Here is a 14302-nt window from a genome sequence, read left to right as displayed (position 1 = left end):
TTACTTCCCAGACCAGAAAATAAAAGTTGGGGATGTTGAAATGCCTATAGTTATCCTTGGGGACCCAGCCTACCCCTTAATGCCATGGCTCATGAAGCCATACACAGGCACCCTGGACAGTAGTAAGGAGCTGTTCAACTATAGGCTGAGCAAGTGCAGAATGGTGGTAGAATGTGCATTTGAGCGGTTTAAAAGCGCACTGACGCAGTTTACTGACACGGTTAGACCTCAGCAAAACCAATATTCCCATTGTTATTACTGCTTGCTGTGCACTCCACAATATCTGTGAGAGTAAGGGGGAGACATTTATGGCAGGGTGGGAGGTTGAAGCAAATCGCCTGGCCGCTGATTACTTGCATCCAGCACCATCGGTGCTGGTGATTAGAAGAGTACAGGAGGATTTGGTGCACATCAGAGAAGCTTTGAAAGCCAGTTTCAAGAATGGCCAGACTACGGTGTGAAAGTTCTGTTTGTTTCTCCTTGATGGAAACCCCCCCCCCCCCACATCCCAGGTTTCACTCTACTTTCCTGTAAGCTAAGCACCCTCCCCTCCACTCTTCGATCACTGCTTGCAGAGGCAATAAAGTCATTGTTGCTTCACATTCATGCATTCTTTATTTATTCATCACACAAACAGGGGGATAACTGCCAAGGTAGCCCGGGTGGGGTGGTGGAGGAGGGAAGCACTGTGTGGGGTGGTGGAGGAGGGAAGGACAAGGCCACACAGCACTTTAATTCTTATTGAATGCCAGCCTTCTGTTGCTTGGGCAATCCTCTGGGGTGGAGTGGCTTGGTGGGGAGGAGGGCAGTTGGTTACACAGGGGCTGCAGCTGCGGTCTGTGCTCCTCCTGCCTTTCCTGCAGCTCAACCATACGCTGGAGCATACGAGTTTGATCCTCCAGCAGCCTGAGCATTGACTCCTGCCTTCTTTCAGCAAGCTGACGCCACCTACCATCTTCAGCCTGCCACCTCTCCTCGGGTTCATATTGTGTTTTCCTGCACTCTGACATTGTCTGCCTCCATGTATTTTGCTGTGCTCTGTCAGTGTGGGAGGACAGCATGAGGTCAGAGAACATTTCATCACAAGTGCAGTTTTTTCACCTTCTAATCTTTGCTGGCCTCTGGGAAGGAGAAACATATCCAGCTGGTGGAGGGAAAAAAAAAGGGGAGAGTGGTAGTTAAAAAAGACACATTTTATAGAACAATGGGTACATGCTTTCACAGTAAACCTTGCTGTTAACATTACATAGCACATGTGCTTTCATTACAAGGCCGCATTTTGACTCTTATGTAGGGTACGCCGGTTTGGTGTGAGAGATCACTTATGCAGGGCTGGGCAGCAGAATTCGGCTTGCAGGCAGCCATGGTAAGCCACAGTCTTTTGGCTTCTTTAACCTTCATAACAACATGTGGGAATGGCTTCAAACAGCAGCGCCCTCATTTCCCATATGAAGTAGCCGTTGGGTTGGCCATTTAAAATGGGTTGACAATTTAAAAGGAGAGGCTGCGGTTTCCGGGTTCACAGACAACAGAAACCCAACTAACCCCCCGTCCCCCCCACACAATTCTCTTGGGTGATGGCTTCACCCCTTCCCCCACCATGTGGCTAACAGTGGGGAAGATTTCTGTGCAGCCCAGACAAACAGCCCAGTAGGAACGAGCACCTCTGAATGTCTGCTTACTAAAACCACCCTATTTCAACCAGGTGACCATAAATGATATCACTCTCCTGAGGGTAACACAGAGATAAAGAACAGATGTTGTTTGAATGCCAGCAAACACTGGGACCATACACTGCAATACTTTGTTCCGCAATGATTCCCCACTACGTGCTACTGGCCTGGTGTGGTAAAGTGTCCTACCATGGAGGATGGAATAAGGCTGCCCTCCCCAGAAACCTTTTGCAAAGGCTTTGGGAGTACATCCAGGAGAGCTTTATGGAGATGTCCTGGAGGATTTCCACTCCATCCCCAGACACGTTAACAGGCTTTTCCAGTAGCTGTACTGGCTGTGAATGACAGGGCAAATCAATCATTAAAACATGCTTGCTTTTAAACTATGTATAATATTTACAAAGGTACACTCACCAGAGGTTCATTCTCTGCCTTCAGGGTCCGGGAGCCCACCTTGGGTGGGTTCAGGGGGTACTGGCTCCAGGTCCAGGGTGAGAAACAGATCCTGGCTGTTGGGGAAAACCGGTTTCTCTGCTTCCTTGCTGTGAGCTATCTTCCTTGCCTCCAAAACCCGCTTCCATGTTGGAAGGAGTCAAAGCACAGGGTTGGGGTAGTGGTGGCTGCACCCCCTAGAATGGCATGCAGCTCATTGTAGAAGTGGCATGTCTGGGGCTCTGAATTGGAGCAGCCGTTTGCCTCTCTGCTTTTTGGTAGGCTTGCCTGAGCTCCTTAATTTTCATGCAGTGCTGCTGCGGGTCCCTGTTACAGCCTCTGTCCTTCATGCCATTGGAGATTTTTTCAAATATTTTGGCATTTCGTCTTTTTGAACGGAGTTCTGCCAGCATGGATTCGTCTCCTCATACAGTGATCAGATCCCGTACAGTCCATGCTGGAGCTCTTTGGCGATTCTGGGACTGCATGGTTTCCTGTGCTCATGAGCTCTGCTTGGTGACCTGTGCAGGTGAGCTCGCCATGCTGGCCAAACAGGAAATGAAATTCAAAAGTTCGCAGGCCTTTTCCTGTCTACCTGGCCAGTGCATCTGAGTTGAGAGCGCTGTCCAGAGCAGTCACAACTGAGTACTCTGGGATAGCTCCCGGAGGCCAATCGAATTGCGTCCACGCTACCCCAAATTCGACCCGGCGAGACCGATTTCAGTGCTAATCCCCCCATCGGGGGTGGAGTAAAGAAACTGATTTTAAGAGCCCTTTAAGTAAAAAAATAGGGCTTTGTTGTGTGGACGGATGCAGGGTTAAATAGAGATAAAGCTGCTAAATTTGACCTAAACTCCTAGTGTAGATCATGCTAAAGAGGAACTGTAGCCACTCATCCTCACCCTAAGCCAACCTTTTCCTGCAATCTTGTGATATGTGTCCCTACACCTCTGACTGTCAGATGCTGGATCACTTGATAATTGCCCTGTTCATTCCTTCTGAATCAGCTGGCATTATCCACTGCCAGAAGACAAGATATTGGGCTAGACAGACCATTGGTCTGACCCATACGGCCATTCTTATGTTCAACATTCTTATGATGGACAGACACCTCCTCCCTATGCAAAGTCAAAACTACCTAGCCAGATGCCATCTGTCACAACCAGGCCTGGCCCTGTGGCTTCGACCAAGAGTCATGCTTCACTCCTATCGAGAGGGTTAGAATCGCCACTGAGACAGACTCCAAGTAGTGTCTGATTGTGTGTAGCTGGGACTGAGCGATTCACTGTCTCAATTCTAGGAGATTTCAGGGAACCCTTCCCTGCCTACCATTCTGGCCTAAGTTTCCCCCTGTACAGACTAACTCTGCTCCAAATTTGCAGAAAAGTCTCATGAAACATGTGGAAATTCAAAAAGGATTCTGGCTGAGCCCAGACAGACATCAATGGTCAGTTAGTATAACACAATCAACCACTGAACATCAGTAGCCGGCGGGCATGACCCAACTGCTAGCCCTAAGCTCTTCCCCTTGGCACATAGTTGAGAGGAGGGAAAACCTTTCGTCAGCAGAAAAATTTGAATGTCCTGTTGCTCCTTCCCAGCTCAGCTTAAAGAGGGAAGGAAGGGCAGCTCTCTCCCTTTCAGCCAACGAGGCAGCTTATTAAAACCTGAGGAGCAGCCTTTGGGACAGCCCCACACCAAGATGGGCTACAATTGGACAGGAGGGATAAGGAGCCCTGGCATCCATCCTCAAAACCCCCTGGCAAACCCAGCTCAGCTGGCTACTGCTCTGCAAAGGAGCTGGTGTGGAAGGGTGTACAGTAGATGTGATAAGGGAGTAGATGGGAGGTAAAGCTATTTTAAAAACTGAATTAAATGATGTGACCAGACTGGGGATTGCAGGGCCTTTTGTGGCTCATTATTGTAAAGTAAAGGGTATGCTGGCCTTAAAGGAGGCAGAGACTGTACCATGCTCAGGGCAGTGAGGTTGTGGCTTCTTTTCAGCATGATACCATAGAGGGTCTTGCTTATGGGCTCAAATAAGTAACAAATGATACATGTTGTATACCAGTGTTATACATGCATACACCCTCCTGGTGTCTCAGTCAGCATTGTGGGAAACTATGCAAAGAAAGAGAAGGGTTTAATTTAAAAACAAGATGTTGAACCTGTAAAAGAGAGAGAGACTCCTTGCTCCTCTTCTCTCGTTAAGCCACCTAACAGACTGTAGACACCTCTCTGCTTAAAACCAGGGGTTATCCCCTGCTCCACTATGCCCTAGGAAAAGAGCTGGGTGAATTATTCATAACAAATAATTTGGAGACAGTTCCCACCGTTTTTTCCCCCTCTTCATGGATCGTCCATAAATAGATTATAGTTCAACTTATTAGGTAATATCAAACAAATTATTTCTGTATAATAATTCTTGATTTGTACCTAGTTTACAACCTGGTAATTGCCAACATCTGACATCCAAAATTTTGAGCAGGTTTGATTGGACAGTGTATTTGTTCCATTAATGGATAAACAACTCAATCAGATTTCTGGTTCAGAAACAGATTACTAGTTTACATCTTACAAATATTCTGAAACCGTTGCTTAAACTTTCTTGTTTCATCCAGAGTTCCTTCTAGAAAAATTAATTGGCTGGAATTTTCATGGAAAGAAAATACAAAAGAAGTGTTGTAAAACACAGACTGAGCAAATTTGTTTAATAAATAGTTACAGAGCAAATGGTTAAGCAACATTAGCCCTGTTTTACCTGGGAGATACAGCACCCAGCTTATAAGCAGAGACTCCACAGCTTTAATTCTAACATCCCTCTGACTACATTTTCAGCATCCCCAAGTCGTTAAAGCCTCCCACAGATTTTAAATTCATTCATTGTTAGAGCCATAGCTTCTGGTTTTTGTGGGCCCCATGCTATGCTAAAAATGACCATTTCATTATTACCACTAAGAGGGCTAGATCAGCATAGCACAATACAATAGAGTATCACAGAGGCTATAAAAGATAATTAGATTCAAAATCAATGGCAAGTTTTAAAGAGGAGAGTGACGAGTGTTAAGGGGAACACTTAAAAAAATACATCTGATGTTGTTCGCCCTCCCCCTTAAAAAACAAACTCACTCATTTTTTCCAGTGTTCTTGGTACATACATATAAACATTCTAAAAAGTAAAGTCCATAGTTTTATTGTTAAAAGTTGGGCAAGATTATGCTTGTTAGATTTCTATGCTGAAGGCATTTTACCAGACACATTTAAATGGATCATTGATGTTCAGCCCAGATGTCTTACACTAAGGAAGAGTCTGAGATAGAGACGGCAAAACCTGGTTGCCAAGGAGATGGCCTATCACAAAATTGCCTGAAAAGGAGCACATGTCAGGGCTTGGGACCAGGCAGCTCAGTGATGTCAGCCTTTCACGGCCTGAGGCTTAATTGATGAGGATTCATAAGAGATTTAGCTGTTGTTGCTGTGCAGGTTCATAGAGAGTACAACAAAACAGAGCTAATACTTGCCTGTAATGCTGCGACTTGCTCAGCTCTCTCATTTTCAACATCACATTTTACAGATCTCACACTTGAAGCTGGGCAAATGTGAATCATTTAGGAGATATGTTATATTTGACTAGCCATGCACATTAAGGGAAACAGCATAAGAGGTAATGCAATCCTAGGCACATGCCCTATATGATCACGCTGCAATGTAGCTTTTAAAGCTAATCATATCTTTGTGGCCAGTTGGTTGGATTAACAGTTTAAGGACCCCAACAATTCCAATTACTTTAATTTTTAGTTCAAAATTGGGCTATTAATTCAAGAATATTGATGATAGTTACCTGTTGGAAAGCAGAGATGTAAAATTATCTCCAGATCCATAGCTCTGTTTATATACTTGTCTGTCTGTATTATCGCCTGAGATATCTCACTTCCTCCCCACTCTCCAACTCATACTGAATGTTATTTCTTGAGGATTTTGAGCAGGTAAATCCCAAAAGGGGTGATATAGTAACAGTCACTTTGGTTATTAACAATTCATATCCTCTTCACAAGTAAGTTTCCCAAAAACTTCAGAAAACGGGGGCGGAGGGGGGAAATCATATAATATCCAGTTTGTAATATGAGCTCTAAAGGTGAGTGGTGTAAGATATTAAATGCACACAAACATGTATGATCATGCATAGGTATAATACATAGAGAAATGTATACAAAGTAATATTTTATACATACAACACATAGGCTCCCTGACTAGTTTGGGGTCTCTAGGTGCCACTGTAATACAAATTACATTACTGATAATGATTATAAATATTGTACACACAAGATTACACAATGAAGAGGCTGATCAAGGAGGCAGATCAGAGAAAAATAAGACATTTTAGAAAAAGTCCTGATTCACATTTGCACTAAGGCCCCTTTTATATTTGTGGCAGTATAGAGATCCCTTAGAACATTAAGGACCTGATTTTCATTTACACTATTTTGCCTTCTGTCCACTTATTCAAATTCCACTGATAGGGAAGCCTCATGCATGGACTAACAGTGCATTACAGTCCTTCGTATAGAAGTTTGGATACTTTTAAACCCAGTGATTCACCTCCCTCCCCCCATCCCCAATTTATTTCTAATCTGTTCTAGGTAGTTATGTAGTTTCCATCTCTGTAGTATCTGAGCACCTCAATCTTTAAGGTATTTTCCCTCACCACACACTTGTGAGGTAGGGAAATACTATTATGCCCAGTTTACAGATGGGGAACGAAGGCACAGAGAGGTTGAGTGGCTTGCCCAAGGTCACACAGACAGTCTGTGGTGGAGCTGGAACATGAACCCAGGTTTCCAAGGTCCCTAACCACTGACCCATCCTCTCTCTGTTAGAATACAAGTGCCGAAATAGGGAAGTCCTAAAGCCATGTAGGAAGATTCTTGCTGTCACCCCTTTGAGAAAGCTAACGAAAACACCTTCCTCTCAATTTTTCCTTCCTTTAAAAAAAAAAAAATTTGAAACAACCAGAGCTAGTTAGGTTGTTTCTAAGAATGGTCTCCTTCCATTAGAGAGGGAGGTTTTTCCCCCTTCTGGCTCCACTGAAGACAGCAGCCAAGTGAAAACCTGCTACCTCTGATGTGGAGGCTGAGCTTTGAATTTAGATGTCTCATGTAGCATGTGCAACGGTGTTCTTCAGAGTTCCCTAACATTTACACTGAGCCCTGAAGAAACTGGTGTATGTGCGGGCAATTCACGTTCTTGTGGAGATCTATGTGAATTGATCATTTACTGACAGTTTTTCCAAGGAACATAAGATATTACAAATTCATTTGCTTCTATGTTCTATCCCCATTACCTTCACTGTATCGGTTAGTCTCTTTAGAATAGCAGGAATTATCACTTTGCATTTGTGCAGTGCCCAGCTCAGTGGGGCCCTAAACCCAGCTGGGATCTTTGTGTTGCACTGTATTAGGAATATTTATGCAGTACCAGAACATATAAATGGTCCACCTGAGAAGTGGCCTGTGTCAGGAATGAGAAGAAATCATACAATTAGGTGAGCTAGGGGAGTTGTAAGTGTTAGGAGTGATGACAAGAACTGGCTCCCATATGATTAAGAACAGAGGTGTTTGGAGGCCAGCAGATAAGTCGGACAGTCTGGCAGCACTATTCATTTGTCAGGCATTAGAAGCTATCACTTTCAACCATTTTGAAAAGCCCCAACTCCATACATGAACACTGCGGAACACTACTACACTTTTGAGCTCTGGGCTATGCTGATCGGCTGCTTTCTGTTGCCAATACCTTCTACAGATAGCTTTTCTGGGAATACAGTCAAAGTATAGAGACACCCCAGTTCCTTCCAAATAGTCCATGATGTCTGGTAGTAGGGAGTTTTCTCAAAAAAATACCCAGTCACAGGGCCCGCCGATGGGGTGGAAGCAATTGCCCTGGCGCCCCCAGCACAGCAGAGCTAAGGTCGGTTCCTGCCTTCCCTCACTCCATATTGCTCCCGGAAGGGGCTGGAACAGCCCTACTGCCCCAGGGGGAGGAAGTCTCTGTGTGCTCCCCCACCCCCAGCGCTGACTCCGCAGCTCCCACTGGCCAAAAACTGCAGCCAATGGGATCTGCGGGAGTGGGGCCTGGGCCTCCCACCTATGATCCACTGCCAGAGGGACGTGCCAGTCGCTTTCAGGAGCTGCCTGAGATAAGCACTAACCCCTGACCCTCTCCTGCACCCCAGCCCCCTCACAGAGCCCAACCCCCTGCTCCAGCCTGGTGCAAGTGAGTGAGGGTGGGAGAGAGCAAGCGACAGAGAGGTGGACTGAGAGAGCAGGGCCTCAGGGAAGGGGCAGGGCAAGGGTCTCTGGATTTGCGTAATTAGACAGTTGGCAACCCTACTGGGCAGGCATGCAGAAGCCCTGGCCATGCTGGAAGAGCGTGCCCAGTAGTGCAGTCAGCAGCTCACTGGGTACAAGCCAGCGTAGGTGCAGCACCACCCAAATGTCAGGTGGACCGCATCCATGGGGGCCCAGCTTGTGCGTTCATGGAGGGCCCATTGACTACTCTGCCCTGGGGCCTGGAATTGCTGTAGGTGGGCCTGCCCTGCCATTTCTGTATTGGCTCCTCTCTGGGTTTCCCTCCTCACTTTATGCACTTGTAAGTTCCATTGCACTGCAAGTGCACATCTGTCCTGTGGGGGATGGGAGAGGGTAACCTTCCATGTATTGTAAATCCTTCAAACCTGAGCAGTTCGCAAATATTTGGGGGCTTGTGGATTGTCTCCATTAGGAGGAGAAACTGATGAAGTCAGGTATTTCTCTGATGCAGCCTTATTTATTTATAAATGTACAACAAAGTCTTGTTTCCATGATCACAGTAGGGATCAACAAGCAAACTTCCATGCTCAGTATTCCAAATTTCTTTCCAGCCAGCACTCTGCCCAAAAAGCTCTTTGTGATGCTATAAGTACTTCTCTGGCTGTCCTGGGCTTTCTGCTACTTTCTCCATGGTGTTCCTAAGCGTATACATATGCACACCCTTCCACCTAAAGAAATATCCATCCCTCTCTGTATTTGCATTCAACCCCCAGAACTCAGCTTCTGATGAGCCTTACATGTGGCTCATGTTTTGGGCAGTGGCTCCTATTGTTTCAGCTGTTTTACTCCAAAGAGAGCCTAACTGTTTCTTACATTTATCCTGAATGAAAAGCAGCTGCTACATTAACCAGCTTCAATAATGCTGGAGGTTGGATGAAACCTTAACAGTATTTTAAGTGTTCTGCTCTCTTTATGGTGGCTGACAGCATTTATGTACAGCACTGATTTCAACTTCTGGTAGGAAAAGCAGAATAACGCAGTGACTTCATGTTCTCTCTCACACACACCCACCTCCTGTAAACCCTTCTTCCTCCGCGCCCCCTCCCCCAAACTCACAAGGGCAGGGAAGCTAATTGTCTTCCTCTCTAAATGGAATACAGATTCGAGACCTAATTAAATCTATCAGTCTGTGGTGTTGCTCCCACCCCCATCTCCCATGCTCCTAGCTGGATTCTAAACAAAATGTCATTTTAAGAAGTCACAGCAATACAGGAGGTTTACTGGCCCAAAAAGGAGGTTTTAAGAAACATTCTTATGAAAGTTCTGTTACGTACAGTATAAGGTAGGCAGTTAAAATTGCCTTTTGGCACTAATAGGGCCCTAGTGGTCAAAAGAACTAGAGTACTAAAGTGCCAAAGATCATGAAGCTTTATGGAACTGAAATTACTACGACTTGTATGCCCAAGTGTTGTACTTTTAATGGAAGTATTTATAAAGTTAACAGGACTAAGGGTTGCAGGATCTGACCTAAATCTCCTGATTGACAATGGAACTCAGCCTGTGCAGAGGGGCTAGCACCAGGCTAATAGTCCACTTACATCTATTTTAGGACTTAGGTAGGACACATAATACATTATAAACCTCTTTGTTAAAAGTTTCAGATAACCAGGTAATCCCATCATGTCTCCTGGGAGGGATGGAAAGTGGAGGTTTTTTGGATTTTCAGGCTACTCAGCTGGAACACATATACAGATTTGAGATTTCTTTCTAAAAGTTTTATTGATCAAAATAGAATGTAAAAAGAAATCACAGAAAATATGGTAAACACTATAATGGAACAAATTTAATCCCAGACATTAACAATAGTAAACCTAAATCTTATTACACAGTCATATCACATAGTTATCACAAACTTCATTCTATGTTATTCTGGGTAGTGACTGTAACACTGAACTACAGATCTTTATTGTGGGATCTTATAAATTGGCCAGTCAAGATTTGTATACAACTCAAATTAGGGGCACAAATCTAAAGTTAGACTTTAGGAGGCAGATCTTTCAGGAGAACTCAGCTCCCACAGGGAACAATTAAAGATAGAGATATTGTTCCATATAATATGGTGATTAAGAAGAAGGGACATTTCCGGTTAACAATTCTCTTGGCAATGGAACTGCCTCAGGCTGAAGGGATTATGATAGCTCTGCAAAGCAGGGTACTACACCTTCCATTAGCCCCTTCCCCACTGTGCAGCCCCTTCCCCTGGTTAAGGAAGGACTATGTTTCCCCATCAGCCCCCTCCCCCTTGCACTTCCCTTTCCTGTCCTCCTAACCAGGGAAGGGGAAAGATCCTGAACTAGGAAATGGCCAGGCTCTGTTTGGGGGTGGGGGCTGCAAAGACACCTCAGGAACTGTGAGCAGAGCAGAAGGTGGAACAGACTGAGTGCCAGACATCACAGCTGGGGCTGGCTGCAGGTCCATGTGAGACTTAATGAGGGTGCAGCAGCAGCTGAACAGGGAGCCTGAGCAAACAGGCCCAATGTGAACAAATAACTGAACATTGATTTGCTTGGATCAAGACTGAACTAGAGAAGACCCCTTAGGCAATAGGCCTGAAGAGCCCTGACTCTCAATTGGACCACCCAATTGGAGACCAAAACAAGAACTGTTATTGCTCCCTTTGAACGGTAACCATTCGAGCCTCTGTACCTAGGGTATCTGCAACCTTTCCCTTCCCTGCCAGCCCTAGTAAAAACATCTTTCCCTTAGCCATGTGTCCTGGTGATTACTGAGAACCACCAGGGCTGGCAACTACAAAGGTATGTATACACTGCACACTCAACTTATGGCTGTGTATAGAGTACATATGCGGCGTGCCCTCCTAGCACGCACTTCTAAATAGTGCTGGCCGTGAGGCACGGCTTAGGCCAGTAAAGGCATGCCAGAACCTTAGGATATGTACCCTACACAGCTCTCTACACACTCAAGCAATGCCTCCCCCACCTATACTGTTATTTTTATCAGTGTAGCTCCCTCCTGCCAGACCTTTTCCTCTCTGCCTCCCCCCAACCAGAGCTTTTCACTGCCATGTGTAGCTACACACTGCAGTATGGATGCACTTTCACTGCAGCGTGTGCCTACATGTACCCTACACACTGCTGTTATGTGCAGACAAGGCTCAAGACCTAGTTGCTGAAATACCTATAGTGCTTGCTTGCAAAACACAGTGCATCAGGCATACTACCGGCAGCCTAGGGGTTTGGGGTACAGAACAAACCCAATAATTACAGGATCTATTACTGAATGCACTACATAGAAACAACACAGAATTAAAGCCATCTTAATCCTCTGTGATACAAATCTACTTTCTATAAATAGTCTTTTTACTTCATAATAGTGTATCAAATACACTACCTTAAAATCTATGTTAAACTAAGTGAAAAATTAGAGATCATGCAAAGGGGAAGGTCAATTTTTTCACAGCTCACAGTGAATTGCAATTAAGCTTTTTAGACAGCCATTTCTCAACATCAAAAGTCATTCCAGAAACATTGTGCTTGACACATCAGGAATTCCCTGTATCAGATTTTCAATATTTAATCATTAAATCCATATTTCAGTATAGTCAACCACACTTTACTAGGCCACTTTTTAAAAAATTGGTATAAAGTGCCTTCATCCCTCTTCCAGAGGGGGGAGGTAGGGGAGTGGGAGACTGAAAACAGTGTGACAGATAAGGAAGCTCAGACCTTGGCAAACATTTACTAATTCAAGTCATTTAATTGAAGACGAAGACACTGTTCACCTTAACAAGTGCTGATCAACATGAATAAGGCCTATCCCAGTCTGAGCATGACAGACAGTAATTCTAGACTGGATATTTATCTCCCCGCAAAGGCTCCTCCCCAAATATTAGGATTTTAAGCTTCATTTTTCCCACTCCTCCCTTATCCTTTGCTTGTGATCGAGTACTGCAAGGTGAAAACAACATTTTAAGAGGAAGGGTAGCCAAGATAGGACATAATTTTCTCCTTTCACCTGTATGTTAATTAAGGAATAGGAAGATGTGAAGCGACATCTTCTGGGAGAACAATTTACTTTATTTTGCCAGTTTCTGCAGACAGAAGAGCTCTCTTATGATCACATTGCACTATAATCAGAACTGGGATCGAAAAACCAGTGGATAATTAGATTAAAAATACATGCAGAGCCTGAGTCATGGTGCACTAATTTATCACCAGCATGCAAGGAAAAGATGCTCCAAGCTTTCATAAAACATGCTTCAAATCGGTGATTAACTCCCGTGTCAGAATTTTCACAGATGCTTTCTGGGCAGCTGATTTTTTGCGGCATCAATAATTGGTTGCAATTTATATTCCTCCCTCACTCCCCCTAAAAATATCTAATAAATGACTGATTTCTCAAATACAGTATAACTCATTATTTCCATCTTACAAAATCATAAATTTAGATGCACTGGCTTTGCTTGCTTGCAGGGTTCTGCAAACTTCATTATATGTTCTCAAATAGTTATATTTGTTGGATTGTATTCTGAATGCTTAATGAATACACACTAATAATTTGCTGTAATGCCAGATTCATTAACTCACTTACCAACTACTTGGGACTTTTGTGCACATCTAGGAAGAGTGCAGAATGCGCTAATACATTCCTCATTAATTTGCAAAACCATACAAGCTACAAAATATGATCAAGAAAACTAGAACTGCTCAATAAGACATTAAGGCCCAGATCCTCAAAGGCGTTTAGGGGCCTAACTCTAATTGTTTAAAATGAGAGGTAGGCCCCTAAATACCTTTGAGTATCAGGGCCAAAGATATTGAGTTTACATTATCACATTGTAGTGCCATGATTTTTAAGACAAGGTGTGAATCACTTAATGCAATGGCTCAAGGCCTGGATCTACAAAGGGACTTAGGCATTGCAATGTTCAGTGTCACAACACCTAACCTTTGGGCACCTAGAAAAAAAAATCACTAATCAAGAGAGCCCGAGTGAGATGCCTAGGCTTCCTAAACAATGAAGGGGAAGAGACAGGTGCTTACAAACGGGATCCACAAAAATCCAGCATGCTAAGTGGCTTGTTGCTAAGCCAGATAATAAGGCATTCCCTCCTGTGGATCTACTAAGTCCCCACCCCTTTTGCACCGGGTTCCTGTCAAGGGACCATATAATCAGCAGCCAACGCTGCTGTTTCCCTAGGTTTCTTCCTGCCCTACGTTCTCAGGCTCTTTCCTTACAACTCCTCTATCTTCCAGGGCGAAGATCCCAAAGCTTATTCATCTGCTCCCACAGAGTGACTGTAGACTCCCTCCTCACAGCCCCCTATGGCTACAGACTTGCTCTCTTTATAATAATCAGTCTGATTCAGCCTAGCTGGGCTTCATGTTCAGTTAAGCCTGGCTCTCCCACCGGATGAGGCAGCTAACATAATGTGGGCCTCTCAGGTCCACATTAACCCATTCAGGTCCCCACCACCGGAGGTATTACAAGTTTTAACCATGTCTGTGCCTCTCCACCTCATTCTCCTTCTACTCTTCTTGATTGCCTTTCCCCTTTGCCATGAGCTTATAATATAATGGGCTGTTTCTTCTGTGAATTACCCTGGTGTAAGTCTCAATAGCTCCGCTGAGTTTGGGAAACTTATGTCAGGGTTACCAACTACTGACTTTGGCCCCTTCTTGTCAAAGAGAAGGGGCAGATGGGTGTGGAATCAGAAAACAAGGAGGAAAGCTGAGCCCTGCTATAGATTTTGCACAGTTCAGCAGCTAATCCGAGTTGATTTGGACAGATCACCCAACCTGAAGTATTTGCTGGGTTTATAGACCCACAGTCAAATGGAAACTACCCAATAATAATAAAAGTTAATAAAAT

This window comes from Lepidochelys kempii, chromosome 2 (genome assembly GCF_965140285.1).
Source record: "Lepidochelys kempii isolate rLepKem1 chromosome 2, rLepKem1.hap1, whole genome shotgun sequence".
Lineage (NCBI taxonomy): Eukaryota > Metazoa > Chordata > Testudines > Cheloniidae > Lepidochelys > Lepidochelys kempii.
This window is presented reverse-complemented; position numbering follows the sequence as displayed.